General features: G+C 41.4%; 1 long non-coding RNA gene across 2 annotated transcripts; it reads left to right on the plus strand.

Annotated features, from left to right (window-relative positions):
- The first annotated feature begins 2,911 nt into the window (after positions 1 to 2,911).
- Positions 2,912 to 22,872, plus strand: LOC140648281 (uncharacterized). Of its 2 annotated transcripts, XR_012041158.1 has the most exons (5): positions 2,912 to 3,130; positions 12,160 to 12,291; positions 18,239 to 18,775; positions 20,087 to 20,265; positions 20,937 to 22,872. It is a non-coding gene; the product is annotated as an uncharacterized lncRNA (long non-coding RNA). The 2 variants fall into 2 exon arrangements; XR_012041159.1 differs by lacking the exon at positions 20,087 to 20,265.
- The last annotated feature ends 2,401 nt before the right edge of the window (positions 22,873 to 25,273 follow it).

Raw genomic sequence — 25,273 nt, forward strand, 5'->3', positions numbered from 1 at the left:
CCTTTTACACAATTCCCTGTGACTTGCTCCTACTATGTTGTGGAAACAGTGATTGAACCAGACTGGCACATTGTGGTGTGCTGTGGTGGCACTTCCAAGAGCCTTGATGGCACCTCCCACAGACGGTCTGCTCAGGGTTATTTTCCTCATATTTGTGCTTCTCAGAAATCCGTGTCAGCCGCCGAGAGAGGAAGGAATGCGGTCCCTGCAAGTGCAAGGGTTGTGTCTGGTCTCTTCTGACATGGTGGTGTTTGCTGCCAAACTCTGCTCCAGGGGCGCAGTGCTGTGACCTCACGGTCGGGTGTAAAGCTGTAATGTAAACTGTGTAAATCTCTGCCGTGCTTGTCACTGTCTCTCCCTTCTCTGGAGGAATTAATGTGCTTACCAGATGGTTAAAACACAAGCAACACACAAACACCATGCTGTCAAATATCTAGCTGACATATTAGACACACATTTTACCCATGTCAGAAAGCTTGTCTTAGGCGGGCTGCTGAACCAAGGGCTCCCATTTTGATGTGAATTCCACTTGTTTCCCTAACTTTGCATCAGGGACTTAACTTTATAAAAAGTTAACGTCTTCAGCAGCAACATCTTGCTGCATCCTTTCTTCCTAAGTCAAAAGGCTGCAGCAGTGTCAAATGGATTAAAAGGAAGGAGCTCTGTAACTTGTGTTGATCCAACAAGGTACTGCACCTAATTTCTGGTTTGGTGCATTCATTCACTCCTCAGTGTGCTCCTGTGTTTTCAGCGAGTCCCTGCACAGGTGTGGATGTGAAAGTCCCACCTGTAACCCTCCCTCCCAGCCACCCCAGCCCCCAAAAAGCAAAGGCCATGAAACAAAACCATCCCAGGCTTTTCAAAGTACTGCGCCCAGGACGACACAGAGCAATGACTGAAACACCGCAAGGTGACTGTATTGCCACAGACAAGATTAAATCAAGACTATTCCAGAACTGACTCACTGGTATTTTATATTGGAAGTGGCCCTGGGCACCTTGGTTGTCTAGCACTAATCTGTGTTTTCAGGACTGAGCCTTCCTGCTGTTTCCTTCTTTAAATCTATTGAAAAACTCCCAGCGACAGGCAGCCTGTTTGCTGAAGGTCGACTGGTTTTGTATGAGTGGAACTAATGTGCTTCTCATACTGCTGCAAAAGCACAGTTTAGTGTTATTTTCTGGTCCATCTCCTTTACTTGCAGAAGAGTACAAGTAGCACGGCCTTGCTGCACAGCTGGGCGAGGGGCATTTAAACAGCCTCCCGCTCACCTGCTTTTCATCAGGTATCACCGTGCTGAACTGGGGAGGAATTTTTAAAAATGCTTAGAAGAATGAAAATAAGCACTGGACGCACACACGCGCAGTCTAAAAGTAAGCCTTTGGGAAGCTCATACAGGAAGAATGACTGAGTTGGCAACTGTCCTGGCAGCGTGACTAACACCCTAACTGAAATCAGCATGATAAACGAATTTTAGCATTGCTGGCGTAAGAAAGCCACGTTGCCAGTTTGGTCTTTCTGAGAGACAAATCCAAGTGGAAAGCAATAGCCGGATCCTGATGTGCAGCCGAGCAACGCAGCACGCTGCTCTCGGTGTGTGCTGGAGCTGATGGGAAGTGCAGCTTTCCCAGAGCTCTGCTCCTGTCCTGCACACCCAGCTGCAAGGAGCTCAGGGAGGGAGAGCTGTACGTCTGCCTCTGGGCTGTGAATCACTTCCACTAATCCAGACGCGGGAGCAAACTGCAGCTTTTTCTCAGATTTTAGCGATGTTGCAATTCAACTGCTTTTTCCTGCAATGGTTTTCTTTAAGGCTAAAAATGGAAAGGCAGATCGAGGGAACAGTTTAAGCCCATCCTTTTCTTATGGTTGAGAAATATCTGTAGGTGTAACCACCAACTTACTTCTGCTACAGCCTTTACAGTCCAAATGAATACTGCAATAGGTTATGAAACACAGAACAGCTCTGTTCCAACATAACTGCTGAACCCAAATTAATCCACTGGTTAACCAAGGCCTCTGCCTAACCTGTCTAGCCTCTGCCTAACATGCTATATGCCTATAGCATAATCTATAACGAACAACATGAGAGAAACAGCTTTGCTTGTGATACAGTTTGGCCTTTGTACGAATGAGGCTCCATCTACAATATTTTGTAAAATTGTGAAGATTTTCAGTAAACTAGAGTTGTAGATGAGTGAAGAAGTTCTTCTGTTTCTTTGTTTTCCTTGGGACGTCTCTTTGCTCCATGGAGTTAAGAGAGGAAACCTGGACTTTTGTTTTCTCACTTAAATACTCCTTTGTAAACTATTTTAGAGCAGGGAGCATTCAGTGCTGTGTGTTGTAGCCCTTTTGTATGGGCAGGAAAATCAGACCAGATCTCTCCTGAGGAACAAGCAATACTGGTTTCAGTCTCTGAAAGTGGGAGAATCAATAAAATCTGGCACTTTCTTCTGCTGGCTTGGAGTTTTAACTAATGAGTCACTTCAACAGCACCAGCAACTGTGTGACTCCAACTCTTTCTTTAGATTGTTTCTCTTGATTCAGATCCAAAAGGGTTGAGGCTGAATGGATTATCCTGTGTCCAAAACCACCGAGTGACCTTGCTCACCAAATAGTTCTTTCAGATTTTCATTTAGCAATAACAAATACCTTTTCCTTCTCTTTTTCCCCAGGACTCAGACCATCTCCAGAAGACTACCAGTTATTCACAGAGCCATATTAATACTGTTTTCAGGCTGTTGCCACCTTCCTTCCTATCCTCTCCAATCTCAAACAGTTTTCTTGGCCCTTTGAATTAGCACACATATGTCTGTTTTCTCTTAGTCACAGAAGCTTGTCTTTGTTCCAGCCCTCCTGTAGCATATTTTCTGGTCTCTGTTATAAATGCAATTAAAGCCTTGAATGGACATGTTCGAGTGTGGGTGCAAACTTGTGATGTTGGTTAGCTGCTTTATTTTGCAGTGTTTTAGCTCTAACAGCTGTACCTCACCACAGATCCTGTCTTCAGACGAACAGCAGGTTTTCTTTTTTATTGCCAGCTTTGCGCATGTGTTGTTGTGGAACTACATGTGTCTGTGGACTACCTTTTCCTGAACCCTGAGCTGTGAAAATGTTGGACCTTCTACAGGACCTGGTATCCTCTTGCATTATTGTACTGTGTAAATCCTTGTAAAAATAGAAATGAACTTAGGAAAAATCCTTCCTTCTTTTCCTCTGCAAATCTAATGTCAGAAGGCCTCAAGGAAGGTTTATTATCTATTCTTTATTGGAATAACATCTGAAGCCCAGCTTCACAAAATATGTGTTTTCTTTCATTTGCTAGAAGTTCTTGACCAGTCAAAAAAACTGGTTGAGAAACTGTGTTTAGACTTTTTTTTTTTCCTTTGATAATGTAAAAATGATGGAGCTTATTTTGCTGTACTAGGTGAATATTTATTTGAAACCAACACACATTTGAAAACTGTTTTGGTGTTACCAAGCCCATGGGGCTTTTCCTGGCAGGATTTTTTTCTAGCTAAAAGTTTCTTCAGTATTATTCCCACAGTCTCAAGGTCCTGAGCAGAGGTTTGTAGGGCATTGCATACACACAAGAAAAAGACCTCTGTCCTGAAGAGCTTGAAGCCTTCCTAGTCTTCGCTGCTTTTTTTAATTCTCATTTCCCATTGTTTGGGAAACAATTGTGACATCATCACATAAAACCTTTTAGAAGTGCTGTTTTTAAAATTCAGAATTAGCTTGTAATATCATGGAAAAGCAGCCTTAGATCTGTATCTAGAGCTGAACAATCTCAGAGAGCAAGAGGTTCAGGACATAAATGCAAACTGTAGCTGGGGCCTTTCTGAAGTTGCAATGTACTGTTTCTGATCTTGCCTTTCAGAAATGTGTTTATAAAAGCTTTCCGCTTCTCCTTCAGTGATGCCAAGGAGGGCACGTTATCTGCTTCCTGCCTTAAGTCATCAGAAACTTTCTTTTCCTCTGCTGTATTACTGTGAAAGTGAGAACAACTTAAAGAAGTGAAAGCAATTTGTTCTGCAGGAGATATTAGATAAAGGGTGCCTAGAGGATTCTTCATACCATGTTAAGATGGGGATAAAATAGAATGACATGATAGACCATTAAGCAAAGCAAAGTAAGCACAGCAGCAAATTCCTTTCTTGTCTCAAATCTATGATACATTTTCCTACCTTGGATGATTAAATGACAGTGTCTAAAGCAACAGCTCTGCTGGCTTTGCTGAGCTGGCGTGGGACCTTAGAAGTCAGCAGCGGTCTGTGTTCAAAGAGATGAAGGATTGCAAGTCATCAAGAGGAGATCCAGGGCAGCTGCTCTTGCTTACCCTTTCTTTTGAAAATGGCAACACAGGGAAAACAACTTTATAGACTCCTTGCCTAGCCTTCACTAGGGATCTGGAGGCCCCTGTTACTGCCAATTTCTGAAGCTGCAAGAATTAAGAATCAAAGCAAGAGATTAAATGAGACTGCAATGATATAGCCTAATGTACTGCTCATATGGCAACAGCAGAGTTCATTAACTGTGCTGGTGCTTGAAATATTGCACTGGTAAGCAATTAATTTTTAAAGGAATTATTGGAAACATGAGACCTCTGCTCTGAAAACTTTCTAAAAATTTGGAAAACAAAATCATGAGAGTTACAATTTACATTAACCAAAGAGGTTTTCGTTTTCATCCTCTCTCATAACATGTTAAAAAGTGCTTACATTTTCCAAATTACTACTAAATATCTAGCAAAACCCAGGATCCTATAAAACTAGTTCAAGTGAAATGCCTCATGCCAGAAGAAATAAGATCGTTAGTAAGCTAAATTACCTTCCCCCTTCACCGCCCCCCCATTTTACACGTTCTGTGTTAAGGGAGAATCACTTCTATTCCCCTTCTGGACCTTGACTCATGTGTGCTCAGTCGGAGCTAGGCTGGGTAAGGAGGATAACTGCAGTGGTCCCGTGATGTGCTTGAGGGACAGGACCTTTCCTGGATCACGCTTTCCCCGGGGGAGGTTTCAGCTGGATCCCAAGGGCTCACTGTGCAACTCTTGTGCTGCATACTGGGCTGGGCATCCCACAGACTGGAGCAGGAACCAAAGCTTTTGTGGCATTTACCTTAAATTAAAGTGCTGATGGTGTGGATTTTCCCCTATTCTCCATTTCTTTACAGTCTGTAAAGAAAGGATCAGCTTCTTTAAGTGGATGCCCAAATGGTAATATTTGCTCAGGGAATAGGATGTGCAATGTTGGTCTATCCCCTTCTTATTCTTCTCCTTCCATTCATCATGGGTAAGAAATCTCTCTCCATCAGTTTATGCCTTGTAATGAAAGACTGACTAAACTGAATGGCCTGTGTCTGCCCATTGGCACCCTGTGCAGCTGAACAACCGCCCATTACTGTCTGCTGAAACCAGGGCTTTTCCTCACCTAGCCACTTCTTCGTGGTGTGAAGAAGTCTGAATCAGCACTGTCACCTCAGTTAGCAGAATAAATCAGAACAAGTCTTGAGGAGAACAATATTGTGCACAAAGAAGTGCTTTGAATTGTAAATATATTGAATTTTCAGTGTATGAGTAAAATAGATGATGCCTTGAAAGCTTTATCGCCATAGAGTGTGTGTGCATTAACTAAAACTGACTTTCTCACAAACATTTTGAGCATATACTCCACTCCTTTTAAACACTTGTTTTAATTTCCTCTTGCTCTTTGGGAAGGAAATTAAGTTTGGTTGGTCCCCTCCAAGGAATAAATGTGAAAAGTTATTCCAGTTTCCCTAAACTGAGCAAGACTTGAAACAGCAATCTCTTCTGAGTACTCTCTGCCAAGGCAGAGTTATCATGCGAGAGGCTGGCAGAGATAAACCCTACAAAACAAAACAACACACCCTCAAACCTCAGCATGGCAGTTCTTTCACTGTTTGCAATAGGAAGATGACATTTCAGAAGAAAAGCACGATACCTTAGACACTAGCTATCAAACAAGTGCACAGAATAGCTCGGAGTTAACATCTGTGTAATGGAGACCAGATAATAGCAGCGATTCCTCTGGAGAGGCTCACTTGCACCTCGTGTCCTTTCTCTCCTACCCGTCATATTCTCACCAGCTGCGTGTTGGCTCCAAACTGCCACAGGTTGATTTAAGAGGTCCATAATGATCCCAGATCAGCTTGTATGTGTCCATCAAACTTCGATGACCTGTCCCAGAGGGCTTTTTTTTTTTTTCTAAAATACAGATGACAGCAGGAACAAAAAGGTTATGAGAACCTTACATTCCTTTGTACTAATTTCCCACTGCTAATTATCTATTCTCAGTGCTGTTCTCTTCCCTGCAACTCATCTCACAAACATCCTTTACAAATTTCTGTCTTCTGTTTCTTCTTTCATCTGTCCCTTTAATATTCTTTAGCTGGGAATTATCCCACCATATTCACCTCATGCCTTCCAGGTCTTATCTATCTTTTCTCCAAAAAAAGATGGGTGATTGATCCTGTTTTTTAAAGAAAGAGTCATTTTAACTTTCCAAAGCAGGTTTTTCGCAGCACGCTGTATCCTGTTACATTCTGCTAGGGTAGTGGGGTGATTCATTTAATGATGTGTGATTACAGTTTTTCCCTCCTCCTGAGTCCTGAAGTAGAATATTTCATCTCAGAAAGCCAGTCTTTTCCAAACTGCTAGCAAAATAGATCCGTTATGAGAAATATATAATGTGTGTAGTCTCCAAGGTTAAAAAGGGAAATGATGAAAAATAACCAGCTAATGCAGCTTTATCACATCTGTCCCCAAGGATCCTGATAATCTGCACCAAGTTGGAGAAGAGAGCCCAGCAATGACTGACTCTCAGGCAGGTACTATTGTCGTGGTTTAACCCCAGCCGGCAACTAAGCCCCACACAGCCGCTCGCTCACTCCCCCCTGGTGGGATGGGGGAGAGAATCAGAAGAGTAAAAATGAGAAAACTCATGGGTTGAGATAAAGACAGTTTAATAGGAAAGCAAAAGCCGTGCACGCAAGCAAAGCAAAACAAGGAATTCGTTCACTACTTCCCATGGGCAGGCAGGCGTTCAGCCACCTCCAGGAAAGCAGGGCTCCATCAGGCGTAGTGGTTACTTGGGAAGACAAATGCCATCACTCCAAACGTCCCCCCCTTCCTTCTTCTTCCCCAGCTTTATATGCTGAGCATGACATCATATGGTATGGAATAGCCCTTTGGTCAGTTTGGATCAACCATCTTGGCTGTGTCCCCTCCCAGCTTCTTCTGCACCTGGCAGAGCACGGGAAGCTGAAAAGTCCTTGCCTAGTGCAGCAACAACTAAAACATCAGTGTGTTATCAACACTGTTTTCAGCACAAATCCAAAACATAGCCCCATACCAGCCACTATAAAGAAAATTAACTCTATCTCAGCTGAAACCAGGACAACTATGAAGTCTTGGAGGGCATTTAGTAGGGAGAAGCCACCACAATGAGAAGCCCTCAGCTTCTTGAAGGTGACTGACTCTGCTTTAGCCCTGCCATTGACTAATTTCAGAAGTTTGCTCATCTGTATGAGTCACTATCACACGGAGGCAAAAGCATTTGACAACAGACTGGTATCTTTAGGTTAGAAAACAGCAAAGCTGCATGTCCACACAGGGATGGAGCAGACTCCTCCGAGTCTCACGTACTGCAGGCGCCTCCAATTTTACCCCCATATTTGGCGTTCCACATCTCCGTGCTGCGTTGCTCCATCAGCCTTCGTTATTCTGCTTAATTAGGTCAGCGAGAAGGAATCTAGAATTGTTTTGCATTTTGCTTGTGCGTGTTGGAACAGGAAGGACTGCATATCAGTAAGTTCGTGAGGCAAGCTAAAATGGAAGCAGCTCTATTTCTTAATAAAATAGGTATTTTGATACTACCTACATGGTTTTTCCCTACGAGGATTTAGGCTTCCTATCCAGCATGGCCTGCAGGGGGCATCAAAAGAATTCAATGGACACTGAACATCGTTTTCTGACTGTAACTCTTTATCAATAGCGACCCTTAAATGAAGTATTTTCCCATTAAATTTAAAAAGCTGAATAATGCAGTTTAATAAAAAAGAGGATGACATTTCACTGCATCTTTTCTGGTTCTTCTGGCTGCTTGATAAAGAAAGAGTGGATTTTAAAACACATTCATCTTCCAAAGTCTTGCTATCAGAAGAGACTTTGAGAGAAGGCCATGGGAAAGGGAACTTGTAAATACTTCGGTCACCATTGACAATAGGATTTAGAAGGTTTTAAAAGTTTCTGGGAAATAAGGCAGACTATTTCAGAATTTCCTGTTTTCTTTATATTGAAATAGGCTGCCTTCAAGTATTGAAGAGCATTCTTATCTAGGTGGAATCCTAGTTCAACTAGTTCAACTCTCTTCAAGAGTCTGTTACATTTATAAGGGAGAAAACAGCACCGTTGGTAACACTCACATTTCTTTGCTGCACTGTGAGTGCAAGTATAGTGAATTTGACTAGGAACAATTGAAGAAAAGTTAGCCTACGCTTCCTTCTCCTGAATCTTTCCTGTTAGTACTGCCCCATACTGCCTATAACTTCTGGCCTTGCTGTTTTATATTGGGATTTCCTGACTGGACTTTTTCTTCTGATTGTATAGTGGCCCTGAATCCTGATGGTCCCAATAGATAGGCTATTGATGCAAATCTTAAATATTCATAATGCTTTTAAATATTTTCTCTGTACTTTTCTGTATCCTGTTAAACTTTCCTCGCTCTGCAATACCTTTTTTTTTGCCTACCTCCAACATAAATCACAGTTACATTTTGCCCTCAAATAGATGTCCCTGCAATATGCTTCTGCCTGCCTTCCAGTATGCTGCTTGCTTATTTGTTGTTTGATACAGGTTGTTTCCTAGTATAAAATTTTCAGGAAAGGATGATGTTATTGGTGACTGACACTTACCTAGAGTATACTGTAGCATTTTCTTTGCAATGAAGTCTCTAATGCCTGTTTCTCTGTTACTTTTACACTTTGAAAAAATGTTTTCACCAACATTATGCCCTCTTTGTGTTTTCTTTGCTGCACATGGATAATCATAATGTTTCATATCCCTTGTTGAAAATTAACATTAGTCTTCTGATACAGCTGGTATTGGGTGCGTTTTGGAACGGATACCATTGTACAGGAAACTAACTAAAGCTGAAAGAAATTCAGACATCTTATTTTGTCTGGTGGTTGTTCTAGCAAAATAGATCATGGCTTGTTCAGCCTCTTTTTTATTTCCTTGTAATGATGAGGTACCATGAAAGCAAACAGTTGCTAATCTGAGTGAGAGTTGTGATAAAAATACCCCGAAGAAGACTGAGCTAGGGTTACACAGGCAGCCTTAATCTAAAACATTCTAGCTTTTGAGACCTTCACTTGACAAAAAACATTCTTTCAAAAGGCAGCTATTTTTAATTCCAGTGAGGCATAGGTTCTTCTGACACTTCTTTCCAGCCCCAAGTCTGACCTTCTGCTCTATCTTTCCCCTCCCATCTGTTTATGTGCCAGGCCTGTTTCTTCCGTGGCTTTGTATCTTCCTCCCCATTTTTCCAGCTTCCAATATAATTTCTCTGACCCAGCCAATCCTTCCAGGCCTGCCATCTGAATTTTTCCCCCTAATGCTCCCAGTCTCGTATCAGCATGCTCTGGGCTCCTCAGCTGCTCTCACACGCTTTGCTCTGCCACCTCCACCCTCCCCGGAGCATCATTCCTTGTCTGTTCTTTTCCCCTTCCTACTTGCTAGCTCCTTCCCAAGCTCTCCCTCCTGCAGTTTCTCCTCCAGTTTTAGTGTTCTCCATCCTAAGACACTTCCATATCCAGCCTTAGCAGGGAGAAGGACTGCTTCTATCGTCCTCATCCCAACCACCTGTGTATTCTCTTTTTCTCTTCCCCATCCACCATCCCATCTTCTCCCATCCTCACTCCTTTCCACATTGGCTTGATCCCCTCTGGCACATCACGGACAGAGTAACCATCCTGCCAAAGTACTTGCTCCAAAGGCCAGAAACACAGGACCTGTTTAAAGGGAAAATCACCAGGATGCTTTAAGATGACTTGGAAATGATCAAACAAGTAGAGCCAAAAATGTTCTCCCCTAAATTGTCTTGGGTCAGAACACTGGCATGGAAAATTTCAACTTAATGTGGCTGAAATGGGGCAACTGAAAACAGGTCTTATAATGGAAAGGGTCCAGCACTTATAATACAGAACATACTGGGAAAATACAGTAGCTGCTGTGTCTCTTGTGCACATTTTCCATGGCCATATTCATTTTATAACACTGGTATTACAGCTGTTTCTTACACGTGCCACTGAAATTAGTGGCACATGTAAGGGAAAACAGGGAAACATCTAGCTTTTGGGGATGGCAGGAATCATCTACTGTATTGTTCTGTAGTAGTGTTTTTATAGCAAAATGCCTTTATTAAAAAAGAGTCAGGGCTGACAAAAAAAAAATCTGTTAGCAGTGAATAAACAAGTTTCCTTGTACATCCAGGTTTTCCGTGCTTTCCATTGATAATCTTGTAAGTGCAAACACTGAATACGTATTTCCTCCCCTTCATACCTGAAAGTAAATGGTCTGTACTTGCCAACTGCCCTTTAGCAATAGGCTCTTAAGCCACAAAGAAACCTTTGGAGACAGAGAGCTTTCTGAACCATGTGCATGCACAGGGAAAATGGCAGCTGCATATATGCTTTTGCATCTATGAAAGTACACATCTATTTATAACCATCTCACCATTTCTTTGAGCACCTCTTTGGCTAAATGAGCAACTTCACTTTAACATACATTTTCTTTCTTACAAGAGAAATTATATTAAAAAAAAAAAAGTCCACCCTGAGCTATGCAAATCTGCAGCCTCTGGAAGACTCTTCGCTCCTGGAGCGTGGTGAGCATAACAGCCAAGGAGTAGACAGAAATTCACAGGTGACCCAAAGCAGTTTGGGGTTTTCTTTCTGGTTTTTAAAAAAGGGTTGATAAAATGAAATATTGTTTCCCTTCTTCCTGGGCTTGTGTAGAATGCCAAATGAGAAAAATCGCAAGTATATCTTGACTCTATAAAATTTAGTGGCTCTAAGTATAATTTATTTATTTTAATTTCAAGAAGCAGCATGATGTCATTTTCCTAGATGGTAAAAGGAAAAGTGAGCAAAACCCTACAACTAGGGTTAGTGATGAAGAGCTAGGAGCAGGCTTTTCTTTTTCATGTATCCTAGATTTTCTTTTACTGTTAGGTTGGGGTTAACTTTAGTTATGCTAATGCAACAGGATGTGTAGTAAATGAAGATGATGTGGGAAGGGTTTTGTACAGGTAAATGCTGCTTCCTTGCTTATATTATTTCTCTTTTTTAAACACTTGCCCTCTGGATTCCCAGAAGCCGGTACTGCTAACATCTCCTGGGCAACTTCTAAAATCTTTTCAGTTCATATTTTTCTCCTTTACATTTTAAAGAAATTTATGTAAAAAGGGGCTATGAAGAAGTTACTGCTTTTAGTGATAATCACTGGTGTTAAGAAATCTCTCTGGGGCACCAAATTGTCTGTAATACCTGTAATATAAATTATTAACTGAAAGAAAATCAGAAATAGAAAACTTAAGGGAAAAATAATGGTGGATAGTTAAATAATGATTCAAAATGGTAAAAGAAAAATCACTTGCCTCATAATTCATCCTCATAATACCTGGTTCCCACAAATAAGACTAGAAATAGGTTATCTCTGGGAAAAAAAAATTCCTAAGATTTGTCTGGGTTATGTCTTTAAGCTCTTCTCCTACCATCTTGTTGTAAATGCTTCCTTTTTTCTTAACAAAAAATTGCTCCCCTAGCTCGCTTGCAAGCATCTGCCTTGATCTTTTTGTTTAAATAAACGCACTGTGTGAAAAGTCTACTTGTGGACTTGAAGCCTGGATCTTCACAGGCCTGTTGGAGTGGCTTTCAGAAAAAGACTGAGATTTCAGAGTGTTAATGGTTTCTTCAGAATGGATAGCTTGTTATCAACTAGTAAGATATTTTTGGGGTTTTTTTCATTCCTAGTTGAAGCAGATAGTCACCTGCTGTTTTGGTACTTTACTGGTGTTTTGAGGAACAAAATCTTCTAGTGGATGGATTAAATTTTCTGTATTAGATATATTCACTTTCCTCTAGGTCTGTTGTCTCCTTGCATCCCTGAGCAGTGAGATGTGATCCTAGGGGAGGCTGAATGCTGAAGGAAATGGGTCAGAAGCGTTGGGCTGCATGGGGACAGAGTTCGGAGCCCCAGCACCACCATATGTTCAGGTAGGTTTACATTGTGGGTGTCCTCCTCCATCAACAAATGTTTTACTTGCTTAAGTAACAAATGTCTTGATTTTAATGCGTCTTTTCTTAAGAGTCCTGAAGATGCTTTTAGCTATTAGTTTCCACCCTTGGATTTAGTTGCAGATTCCGGCTGACCTTCTGTGTGGCTATTCACTGTGGGCACGTCACTCCTCTCGCATGACATATGAAGAGAAGCTAATTCAAAGCGTTCATTGTTTATGGCTGGGTTTTTTAGTTCTTTTAGCTTCAGGGGTTTAGAGCTGGAGAACAGCTAATCAAATGCTAGTGCAGAAAACTGATTTCAGCTGTCTCTTTATAGGTTTCACATTTTTTTCAGGCATCTTCCCCCCTCCCTAATACAGTCCCTTTCCCTAGAACCAAGAGGAAAGCAAAGGCAAGTTTAAAATTTCCAGAAAGGCATGTCTAGCTACAGGAAATTAAGGGCTGGTGGGCCATTTTTAGCTTTATGCTCTCCATTCCTTCACTTAAATACTCAGTCGCTGCTGATGGTTGCTCCAGGACTAACCAACTTTTCTCACTCATAAACCCAGGACTGTTCTCTCCAACCTTAAACATGTTTCCTGCCTACTTGGTAACCAGGGAGGTACATATAGCACTTCAGAGAGAAAGCAGCCCTCTGTATGGCCAGGGCTTAAGCCAAAGCCAGCTACACTTCCCTCTCTTTGTCTTCTTGAAAGGAGAGATCTGTTTCCTTTAACAATACTGTTTATAGCTTCACCAGATGAAAACTGTCATATCCCATTTCCACTGCGACTGAGTGATATCTATTGGCTAGATACAGAATTAAGAAAACAGAACTTAGTTCAACTTTAATGCTTGCATAGACACCATGCAAATTTCCTTCAAATGAGCCAGGAAATTCTAAGTATCATCTCGTTGCAAAAAAATTGCTGTCTCCAAAGGTCAATTTAGAAATGTTGTGACCTGTGATGCCCTTTAGTGTTGGCTGCATTTCCCAGAAACTATGTAAATTCTGGATGAGATGACTGCTCAGGCTGGAGTTATATATTCAACACCAAGTAAAGAGACAGTTGTATCTTTTAAAGTGCCATAAACCTAGCAAAATGAGTTTTCTAATGATAAGACTACCAATCCAAACAATCATGTCCTGCAAAGTCTATATGGAACCCTGCTGTGTATTTCAAGTAAATGTACTTTAAAATGTGTTGCTTGAATTGGGTGAACATTTCCTATATAAGCCTGATTTGTATTTTTATTTATAGTCCAGTACATTTACCCAGTTTTTCCAGTGATTTCTGTGCTACCAGAAAAATGATTTCTGTGTTACTGGAGAAATGACTTTGGATAACACTGCCCCCAATCCCTGGAAACTATCTTACTTTATAATTACTTGGGAGCTTGAGAAATAAATCTTCGTTGCCTTACACTCAGTGACAGAGACCAGTGAGCAGAATGATGAAAGGGAAGATTTAGGATCTTCCTATGGTAAAGAGGGGTAGGAACGATTTTCTGTTGTAAATCCTGTATTCCTTCTCTTAGGTAAATATGAAGCATTTGAAATGCAATGTAATTCTCTGCATCAGAGTCCGCTTCTTAAGGTTTCTGTTGGCGTATTTCAGTTTTGTTACCAGATTAGCAAAAGGTCACCTGACAAAAGGGTGGATGTAAATTCTCTATATACCTCACAGAGAGAGTAGTCACATACATCTTTCTTATTTATACACATTTCTCCCCAGTTCCTTCAGAAAATTACTTCAGAGAAGCAGTCTATCAGTGGATGATACCGTTACTTTTAAAGTATATGAGATAAATTATTAACCAACTTCCCCAAACTTAATATAGATAAATTTTAGATAAAGCTTTGCTTTACTGTTTCATTACTCACTGGATTTATGCTTTAAGATTAGAGACCTGCCTGGAATAGATTTTTTTCATTTTAGCTCCTTCATGGGATGCATTATTACAATAAGTCCATGAAACCATCATTGGAGCTTTTACAATATTATCAGATTTTCATCGGGTTCCCATTTTGGTAGAACAGGCGACAGCTCCTGCTGTTAGACAAGCTTGGATCCTGAAACGTGGATTTGTAAAGCTAGGCTCCCAACCGTATTTGGAAATTAGTAAATTGCCCTGTAACCAAGTCCTGGAGTTCATCTGGAAGCTTGCTAGAAGGTGATGCTAGACATTATCTTTGGAAAGAATTTCCTCTAAACAATTTTTTCCTACCAGTTGAAAGGTTTTTATTTTCCATCATTCACTCCATAGGGAAGGTGTATTCTTGGAAACTTCTGCTGGTCTTCCTTTCTCTGATTAGAGAAACTCTGTGATGTGACTATGTGCAAGGGTAGCCTAGAGGTGTACAGGTGTACAGCTGTTCAACCTTAAAAATGCTGATAGAAATCTAGGTGAAAAGCTGAAGGCTAGCTTTTTTGTGGCCTTCACCCCATGAACCATCATGTTTTGCACCCTGAGCATCGCCTTGACTCACATTGCAGGGCTGGCTGGAAGCTAATGTCTCCTGCTGAAGCTCCTTAAGGAGCTTCAGGCAAAAGCTGAGACACATCTGACCATGGCCTGGTATCACCGCTGCCTTGACAGACCCAGGGAAAAATACATTCTTCATTTGCCAGGGCTGCTACTTTGTCTCCTTTATCAACTTGCACTCAATTCACTTTGACATTGTATTATTCTCCTGCCCCAAATTGGCCTTATCCTTGATTCAAGGCATTGCAGGAAACTCTGAAAAGAATCCGAGTCCTTTCTGAAGACCTTTCAATTCTTTATTCATGAATTTAAAGACGACTTTAGAATTAAATAGAATCAGGAATCAGTCTCCATAGGGATGTCTGGCAGATGGCTACATTCCTCTCAATTCAATTGCACCTGCAAAGTTTTCTTAATTTGATTTCTAAGTCCTGTACCAAATCGCTTACAAGCAAAACATTGTGTTATTTATGTGGCATATTACCTGTACCTCAGATATGGAAAAAAAATAAAAGATGCTTACTTTTTCTAGGTTGGTGTTATATGAGCAAGCTGCTCCTGCAGAAGCACTTTTCAGTGTCAGTTTTGCATGGGTAAATGGAATAACTAGATTTCTGTGGCTTTATTTCAACTTACTTGTCCAGCACAGGAAAATATCAGGTCCTTACTAAAAAAAGGACCAAACAATCCAACACAGCTCTTCATGAAAGACACCTGTAATATATCTGGCTATTTATAAAGAAACACAAATAATGGAAGAGTTGCTCAACTGGAGAAATTTAGTTCCTAGAAGCCCTGTTTTTTCTTCTTTTTCTTCATGGCATCTAAAGAAAACCTCCACTTACACTGAAAGCATGTAATACTTTAATCTACCCAAAAGGTGTAAATTAAAAAGAATTATTACATTTCCTTTGCTGACACTTCATTACATATTTTCACTAAACATGCTGAAGCTGCATTTTATTTTTACAGTAACTTAGTAAGAGAAAGTAGGCCTATCACATTTCAATTAGATTTGCCTACAAAGGAAGGCAAAGAAGAGAAAGTAGTAAGTATAGGAAATAATTGAATAAAAGATAATGGCAAATAATTTTCCTTGGTAAAAAAACTGGTACAGAGACAAAACGGAATTTCCTGGTATCCCAAGTAAAACCTCAAACGAACCACAGCTGGGTGGATGAGAAGCTTGCTACTTGCCTATTTAAGCCTACGCTGGGTTATTACAGTGAATGGATTCCACAGGCTGCGTATTTGAGAGCATGTGGTCAGTCCTGCGTGCTTTTCACTGAGAGGACAATGCTTAAATAATAAAAATCCAGTAAAAATAACAGTAAAAAAATGCTTTAGGGAATACCATAGTAGAAAACACTATTTCCCTGACTTAATTACAATCTCATATGAAGTGCTATACGAGAGCACAGAATTACAGGTTCATGTTGTTTATTTAAAGTATAGGGTTTTGTCAGGGTAAAGTCTAATTAAGTGTGTGGAGATGAGAAGGAAGAGTCAATGTTTGCTTTCATTTGTTATCTTCCGATACTACTGTCAGACAACTCAAGATAATATGCAGAGCCCTAAGAGTCAGTCTTTTTGCTTCTCCGCACCATACTGCTATCACTATTGTAAGCTTTTCTTGTAGAGACAGATATCTTTGCACACGTAAAGATATTAGCGAGCCGCAGAAAATTCAGCCACCAGTAATAGCGTAGCTCTGGGAAATGTTCATGAATCAACCAGCTGAGGGAGCACAAGCCGTCGGCTTTTCACTAACGGCACAATGGATTTTAGGGGACTTCTAGAAGAAACAGTATGGTAGTTATTATGTCTGCTTCACTTAACTTTCCAGTGAAACATCTGAGGGACTTTTTTTCATGCGGGATAGTTTGGGTCAGAATTGATTTGAGAGTGGTGATTTTAAAGGATAGGGCTGATCTGCTCCTTTATTTAACATTCTTGTCTAGAATATATTTTTTTTTTAATTGAAACTTATTCCCAGTCAGCACTGTTTGATTTTAAAGGTCTGAGGTGAAATCCTGGGCCACCTGAAGTTAATGGCAAAGTACAATTTATGGGATTAGAGCCAAGTGTTCATCCCTGGTCTAAATACAGAGTTGTATCACCACATGAATATAAGAATAGTTGTATCATATCAGCCCTACAGCCTGCTCAGCCCATGATCCTGCCTGTGGCAGGCAAGCAGCAGCAACACCTGCAAAAGAAAATAACAGCAGGACAAGCAATCTGGGGCCCAGAGAATTCTTGAATTAGTTGGAGCATTTAATACTGATTTGACAAAATACTTAAGCAGCTAAGCCAACAGAAGAGTTGGCTTTCTGTGTGGACTAGCCAAGTTTTGCTTTCCTGTAGGACAGAAGCAAGTCGAGGTCTTCTCTTCAGCTTTAAACTGCTGGGCGTCCACGCAAGGATGTGCTGTGCTGTAACTGAAGCAGTGTGGCTTCCTACGTAGAAAAGCCCTTTGAACTCGCTTTGCAGACCATGATTATGTAGATAGGCAGTACTGAGAAAGGCGGCGATAGTAACCGCTAACACATGTGAAACTCTGGTCGAAGGATATTGTTTTCATTATCGTTTTATGCTCTGCAGCTACTCTGACTCTGAAGTGTCGGATTCCAGTTTGATTTCTTCATTAGGAAAGCTGCTGCTTCAATAGTAATGAACAACAGGAAAAGCACAAAAAAACCTGACAATGGTTGTTTTTGTTTGAAAACGTTAGCGTGGGTTGGACAGTGTCTAACATTAATGCCTGGGACGGGTTCCTTTCATTATGCTTTGCATTTCTGGAAAATAGGTCAGCCTGTTTTCACAGAAATTGGTTAATTCATACAGCATAGGCCAGAAAAGACATATAAACTAGTAATGCTTCTTCTTTTTGAAAATAAGTAAAATGCAGACTCTACTCTTTGTAAAGAAGCTAAGTTATGCTGTTATTCTGCTTATCTACCACCATACCCATCATTTTACATCAACTTAGTGTAGAATTGGTCTCCCATTTCCTGAAACAGAAACCTGGTCTCATGTTCCTGTAAAGCACTGTCTGCCTCCAGATCAAAACGTGATGCCTTCATATTTTTTGTTGATAGAAAATATTATAGGATACCTGGATTTTTATGGTATTGAACTTATATGGCTTTCTTCAGATTTATGAGCGTAAATAGGCCCCAGTTCACTGTGCTTTGCCTCTCCCTTAAGGAAATCATGCTTGAACTTATTTTTTTGTTTGTTCTTCAGGAAATTTCTTCTCTTTCTGCCGTGGGCAAAAGTGGAGTGATGGTAATGAAAATATGCACATAATATTAAAGGGGAAAATCTTTGTCCAAAAGGAAATGATAAGGAATGCTTTAAGGGTAGATTAATTCCGTTTTAACTACTAAAACTTTACTCCACAGTCTGCTTGTGAGAACTAAACGCCTTTTGATAAGAAAAATGCTTTCTTTAGGTCTTATATCATTAGTCTGGGAAATGAGATAGGTGGATTTTGAGGTGACGGTGGAATGTGAAGATTAAATTTTGAAATTTGACCAGCGGTGTTTGGAAGAGAAAGAGATGGTTGAACAGCAGGGACATCTGCAGCTGCCAGCACAGGTAGGCTGCGTTTTTGTGCCAGAATGAGACTCTTCACCACTGCCCCCACTTTTCTAGCATCAAAAATGATGAAGGAGTTTGAGATCAGATCTTTGCTTGCAAGGAAAGTCAAAGGCATATTTTGCTGATGCTGTAAGTATTTTCTAAACTTGGTGATGGGATTAGCATGACTTAGGACCTGTGTGCTGACATGAGCAGAGATAGAGGCAAGGGAAGATAACATTTATGTACCACATACTTTTTGAAGCATTTCTCTTTTTCAGTCTTGACCAGAATCACTGCATTCCTACCAGATTCAGCCTGTTCCAGCTGCTTCTCATTCAGCATTTGATTTCCTGAAGATGCTGTGGTGAAGTCACTAGATGAAATAGGACATTTATAATAGAGACAAGTAAGTCTCACTCTATTATTTGGTGGGTCATTGATTCTGATTATAACTTAGCTTAACAGCAAAACTTTGCTATCAGCTAGCCCAGAGGGTAAGTTAGGGGGGAAATAGTGGACCCCTCCCATTTTCTGCCCATATAAGACTCTGAAATGAGGAAGTCGTGCACACCCTACTCTCCTAGGACTCTGGTCCAGGGACTCTGTTGGCCCATTGGCCTTGGGTCTTAAGTAAATAGGGGCAATCGGCCTCCTAAATGACAGCAACGTAGGACACCACATTGGAAGGTGATTGTCCTTAAACAGGCCAGTCCAGTCTATAAGGTGTTGCTGGCATAGTTACGCCATGAACACAGACCTGTGCACGTTAGAAATTTCTCATGGCCTTTAGCCCATCTAAGGGTGCCAAAAAGAGCTGTCCAATCCAGTCCAGTCCAGTCCTGCCCTGTCCTTTCCATGCTTATTCCATATTCACCCAGGAGATGCCCATACATCTCCTGACTGGGTGAATATGGGAATGAGCATGACTATTTCCCCAGGAGAGCAGTGGGTACTCTGGTTTGGGGAGGAGGAGAAGATCACAGGTGTAAGCCTCTCAGGGAACTGCAGTGTACAGTGTGTCACCCCCAAAATGCCCTTGCAGCATAGCAACCTCCATGCCAGCCCAGAAGGAAGCAAAGTCCCAGGCGAGGTCCCATGTCAGCGTGCTCCTGCATCCCTCTTCCCCTCTGTCCAAGGCTGCTTGCTGGAGGAAGGCTCTGGGGCTGGGAGCAGCAAAATGCTACCCTGGCTAACATGCTTCTGGGACCTGTTCCAGTGCAGCATAGGTATATTAGCACCATCAGAGCTTGCTCAGGGGTCTTTAACAAGGTAACTAGTATTTATGACTAGAAGCTTTTTAATCATATACTGAGCCTTACCTAAGGGGAGGAATAACTTGCCATATTCTTACATTTGCAGGCTACAGATTTCAAAGCCGTTTCTCCTCATCCTCTCAGTTCAGGGAAAAGACTTTTCTCTCTTCCTTCCCTCTTTTAAGGGGTAGAGATGGGTTGGAAGGCAAGTTTTCTTCTGTGCCATTTCCCTGATCTGCCTTACTCCATGTTCAAGCAGATGCCAGAGCTGGCTCAAAGGAAATGGCGGAGGAGGAGAGCAAGGCTAGTTTGTGAGCAGTTTGCACGTCGAGTGGCTCAGCTGTACCGTAAAACTACACCTTGGGCTCACTGGGATGAATAGGGCAGTTCACTGGTCCTAGTGCTACTGTTCCAGGTGCTCTGCACCTGTTATTCTGCTCAGACATTGGCCTTTTTCTTCGCAGCCATAACCGTTATAGACGCTGGTTAAATAGACCTAATATTGTGTGCAGTGAACTAGGAGCTCGAAAACAAAGCTGGTATGTCGTGCCTCTGTGTTCCTGGATAATGACATAAAATCATTCAGCAAAAAATACTTTTAAAGGATCAGATTTCTATGTGGTTGGACTGCTCAATTTCCACTGTAAGTAATGAGATTTTGTTATTCATATCCTCCAGATGATTTGACAGATTTGCCCACAGAATCTTGAATCCCTTTGGTGATGATATTAAGTATATTTTTTACTCATTAGGAATTGATTAGGTGAATGCTGCAAAGAAATAGAAAATAAAAATACCAGAAATCTATAGTCACCATAGGAAAGATGAATTTAAAAATATTGCTAGGCAGTCTAACAGAGAAATCCTCCAGCCCTAACACACAACATGTAATCTCATTTTAAGTCTCATTGAATCAATCACCCTAGTGCTCCCTCCAATCTTAGGATGGGAAATCTGCACCTACCATCAGGTACTATATTCACACCTATAACCCTAGTTCCCAGGTTGTGATTAACTTCAAAGGAATTGCTTATGGAGGTGGGTGGTATGAGCTTTACCTTTTATTTGTTTCTCTATTCTCTTCTTTGCAATTAAGTAGTCTCGCTTGTCCTACTTTGATAAAAGCTATTTTGCAAATGATTTTCTAACAGCTTTAAGCCCCTAGTAGCTGACAAAAACATTCAGATGTCACCAAACTGATTATCTGTTTTGCTGTCTAATATAAAATGTGTTCTAACACATTCGTTTTTCTGTGAGCGTTACCAAAAGCAAACAAAAATTATCTTTGAGAAGCGAAATACCCTCTTTCCCCAGGAACCAGTTTTGGATCTTGCATGCCCATCCAAAAGACGATGGCTGCGGAGTTCCCTCCCCAACAGGCTCATGGGGCAAGAGGCGGAGGGGCACGTCCAGCAGCTGGCTGAGCAGGCCCTTAAATATATCCAGCAGAAGAAACGGAGAGATGCCACTAAAGTACGCGCTGAAGGACCTCATGTCGGCCTTCAGCAATTAAAACCAGCTGAGCGGCTGGGGGTCAGAAAGGGGCACAGGGGAGGTCAGGAGCCGTCTGGCAAAGGTGTCCCTCGCAGCGGCGCCGAGCGGGGAGAGGCAACCGAAGGGAAAGGAAGAGCTGGCCGCAGCGTTTGCTTTGGCCTAATTTCAAACAGAGCGCCTTCAGACTCTGTTTATACAATCCCGTCTTTCATGAGCTGTTTTAATTTCTTTAACTAAGGGTCTGTGAGCCCTGAAGGTTTGTCTTATCCCATGGAAATCAGAAGAAATGCAGTCTCGAAATGCGGACTCGACCACATGCTTTATAAGTTTCACATTCAGAAGTAGCAGCTCTCTTTTAAGGCACAGCTGAGCAGGGACTGCAAGGAAGCATTGCGCTCTCTGATGGATACCGGGTCGTAGCTGCCAAGAGGGTTACAGCACAGACATTTTCTAAGCACAAAGTAATACACTCCCAATAAGTTACAGCAAGTTCTACTTTAATAATCCTATCATTTGTATGTCTAATGTGTAACTTTGCTTTTTGATAAGTATTTGCACATCATATGTATAAGTATTGCCCATCCCTTATAGCTGGGCTACTACATGTTTAATGCATAGAAACACGTCCCTCATTAACATTTGCAAAAAAAGCGATAAACTAAGACAACTGTTATACTTTAAAAAAAAAAGGTAAAGCGCTATTAGAAGTCTTCCAAGAGGTCTGGCAGTACAGTACTCATTTTGGAGACAAACACTTAGCCAGTTTGATAAGGCTGGAGCCTGAAACATATCCAGTGTGGTGAAAAGTTTTGATCGGCATGCGTGCCAAGAGCTGGACACCTGCCTCCGAGTCCTTGGAAACTTCATGTTTGATCTGGGCCAAAACATGAAGGCTCTGTAAGTAAGGCTTGAGAAAACTAGCCGCTTGCTACCAAAAATACCTTTTCCTGGCCCAGCGGCATGGTGCCCGCCATCTCAGCAGCCAGGGCAGGGCATCCTCCCACTGCACAGCTGGCCCCAGAGCAGCCTGTCCGTAACACTGGGACAGCTGTCCTGGGGACAATGACATCTTGATATAACTCTGCTGGTCGGTTAGGAGGCAAAGAAAATAGCCCAGCAAAATTGCATATGGGCTAGAGGCTTCTGCCAGCTTTTATTGCCGTGTCTTGTTTGGCTTTGGAGGGATCGTTTGCATAAGGCACACATTTTGCTGATACGGCTGCATCTGCACAAATACTCCGTTGCTGTAATGTCCCCATGTTTCAAAACCTGTAAAATCTCTCATTTAGGCAAGTCGTAGATTCACCTGACCTAAATTCCCTCTCAGTCCCAGTGCTGGCTGTTTCCAATTACCTCAATGCCTTTAAAGGCTTGCAATGAGGCCATAGGGCCCCACGTGCTAGTGTCCCTGCTGTAAAGTAGGCAAAGCTGCATGTTTCATCTCATAAGGATGCTACGAAGACAAATTCTTTAAAGATAATGCAGTATTCAGACACTGTAGGAACAAGGTCAGATAAATACCTGTATATCTATGTCCACATTTGGGTAAGTTGTCAATTCTGCAAAGATGATGTCTGCCACTTGTTCACCTCCAGTGATGAGATATTTATAAGGCTGAAGACAAAGTTTGGCTCCTGTTAGGGGGCTAAACTTTGGGATATCCAACTCTGAAAGTGTGACAGGGGACATTCTCCAAGGGCCTTCAGTTTTGTTTGTTTGTATCTTTACTTATAAGAAGCTAATTCCAAACTTTCCCAATAAAGGATTTTATATTTCCCAACAAATCTTGCCTTTCTTTGCTTCAGACTAGCACTGTTGAAAAGTTGCCATATAATCACTCAGAATATTCCAGAGCCTGGATTGAATTTGGATCAGTAAATTTAAGGCCAATGAAAGCAAAGCAATGTGGCAAAACTCACACAAATGCCTGCTTATGTAGGGCCTGATACTGTTCTCAACATCTCTGAAATAAAATGTTGTAATGTACTTCTGTGCTCCATCATGAGATAGTGTTTGAATCCAAACAAAGAAAAAAATTAATCTGAAACCAGAAGTTAAGATGCCCCAGGAACGCCAAAGCCTGTATTTATTCTCCAGCCCAACAACTTCTTTACAAAAACAGGGTAGATAAGGATCTTAGGGTAAAATCCTAAAAGGTGGTAGAGATTTAGAGAACAACAGTATTTCATTATATGACTAGAAAGACCTGATCCTGTTGGGTTCTGAATACCACAAAGGGACTGAGATGTTAGAATAGAATAGAATAGAATAGAATAGAATAGAATATTTCACTTGGAAGGGACCTACAACAATCATCTAGTTCAACTGCCTGGCTGCTTCAGGGCTGACCAAAAGTTAAAGCATGTTCTTAAGGGCATTGTCCAAATGTCTCTTAAACACTGACAGGCTTGGGGCATCGACCACCACTCTAGGAAGCCTTGTTCCAGTGTTTGACCACCCTCTCAGTAAAGAAATGCTTCCTAATGTCCAGTATGAACCTCCCCTGGTGCAGCTTGGAACCATTCCCATGCGTCCCATCACTGGACACCAGGGAGAAGAGATCAGCACCTCCCTCTCCACTTCCCCTCCTCAGGAAGCTGTAGAGAGCAATGAGGTGGCCCCTCAGCCTCCTTTTCTCCAAACTAGACAAGCCCAAAGTCCTTAGCTCCTCGCAGGACATTCCTTCCAGCCCTTTCACCGGCTTTATTGCCCTCCTCTGGACGCATTCAAGGACTTTCACATCCTTCTTACATTGTGGGGACCAGAACTGCATGCAGTACTCAAGGTGAGGCTGCAAATACAGCGGGATAATCACCTCTTTTGGCCGGCTGGTTATGCTGTGTTTGATGCACCCCCAGATGTGGTTTGCCCTCTTGGCTGCCAGGGCACACTGCTGACTCACGTTGAGCCTGAGCTGACCAGCACCCCCAGGTCCCTTTCTACAGGGCTGCTCTTCCTTTAACTTAATGTCACAACACACATGAAAAATAAATGTTTTGAATAACACGGTGTCAAGCAGAAAGAAAACAAATGTTTGAAGGTGGCTTTCATAACCTTGCAATAAAAAAATTATTGGACTACAAAGCTGATTTACACTATCTGTTCCATTAATCTTTGTCTCAGTAAAAATGAAGTAATGTGTGAACCCTTAAATGTAAGTAAGAATTTTTGTATCTGATTTAGTATATTCAAGAGATTCTTTCACATATTACACCAGTGTGAGTAATAAAAGCTATCACAGTATGTCAGAAAAGGGGTATTTGTTCAGGCCAGAAGTTCAGTAGCCATGAAGGTATCATTAATCTATTTTTTCTGAGCCTACTGTTGCTGGCTGCCATCTTAAGTGAACTAACTCGTGACAGAAATGTCATAGAGCAATACAAGATGTTCCAGACCAATTCTAAACCCAATTCAGTGCTTTCTCATACAACCACAAGCTTTGGTGTTTAGAAATGGAAGGCCTGCTGTGGGAGCCAAGGTGAAAAACTGAACAATTTTAGAAGAGATTTAATGTCTCTGATAAGACCTCCATTAAAACAGTGGAATAAATTGCACTATCACTCAGCTTAAATTTCAGATAATCACAAAGACTAAATTTAAACAAGGTGAAAGACTTCACAGAAATACATGCCAGGCCATTTTATAAGACAAGTTCAAACTTAAGGATCACTTCGTTTTTATGGTAGAACCTTGGGGCAAATGATAATTCAGCACTTATTGGTTGCTGTTAAAGAAAGTAAATTGTGTTAGTTACCTTGAATGAGAAGTTTTGTGATAATTAGCCAACGCCCAATGTAGTTGAACTTTTCTTATAGTACAATGCATGGATACCATAGGGACTTATAAAATAATAGCTGAAACTACCTACAAACCTATTTTTCAACCTGTAAAATAGCTGCATTTTTGCTCTCTACTTGCACTGTGCCTGGCATAATAGGATATGTCTCCTAATGAGTATTTTTAACTGCAATGATAACACAGGTAAGGATAGTCCACTTTGAAGCCTGCAGGGACTTGTTATTCATATGCATGTATAAGCCTTCTCTTAGCCCTCTTTTTAGGGGTGGAAACAATGCAGAGATCCCTTTGAAAAACATTGGGCCTCAAGTCTTTGGAACTAAAATCCAAACTGGAAAAGCTTCTCTGAGAACACCTTG

The sequence above is a fragment of the Ciconia boyciana genome, chromosome 2 (genome assembly GCF_034638445.1).
Source record: "Ciconia boyciana chromosome 2, ASM3463844v1, whole genome shotgun sequence".
Classification (NCBI taxonomy): Eukaryota; Metazoa; Chordata; class Aves; order Ciconiiformes; family Ciconiidae; genus Ciconia; species Ciconia boyciana.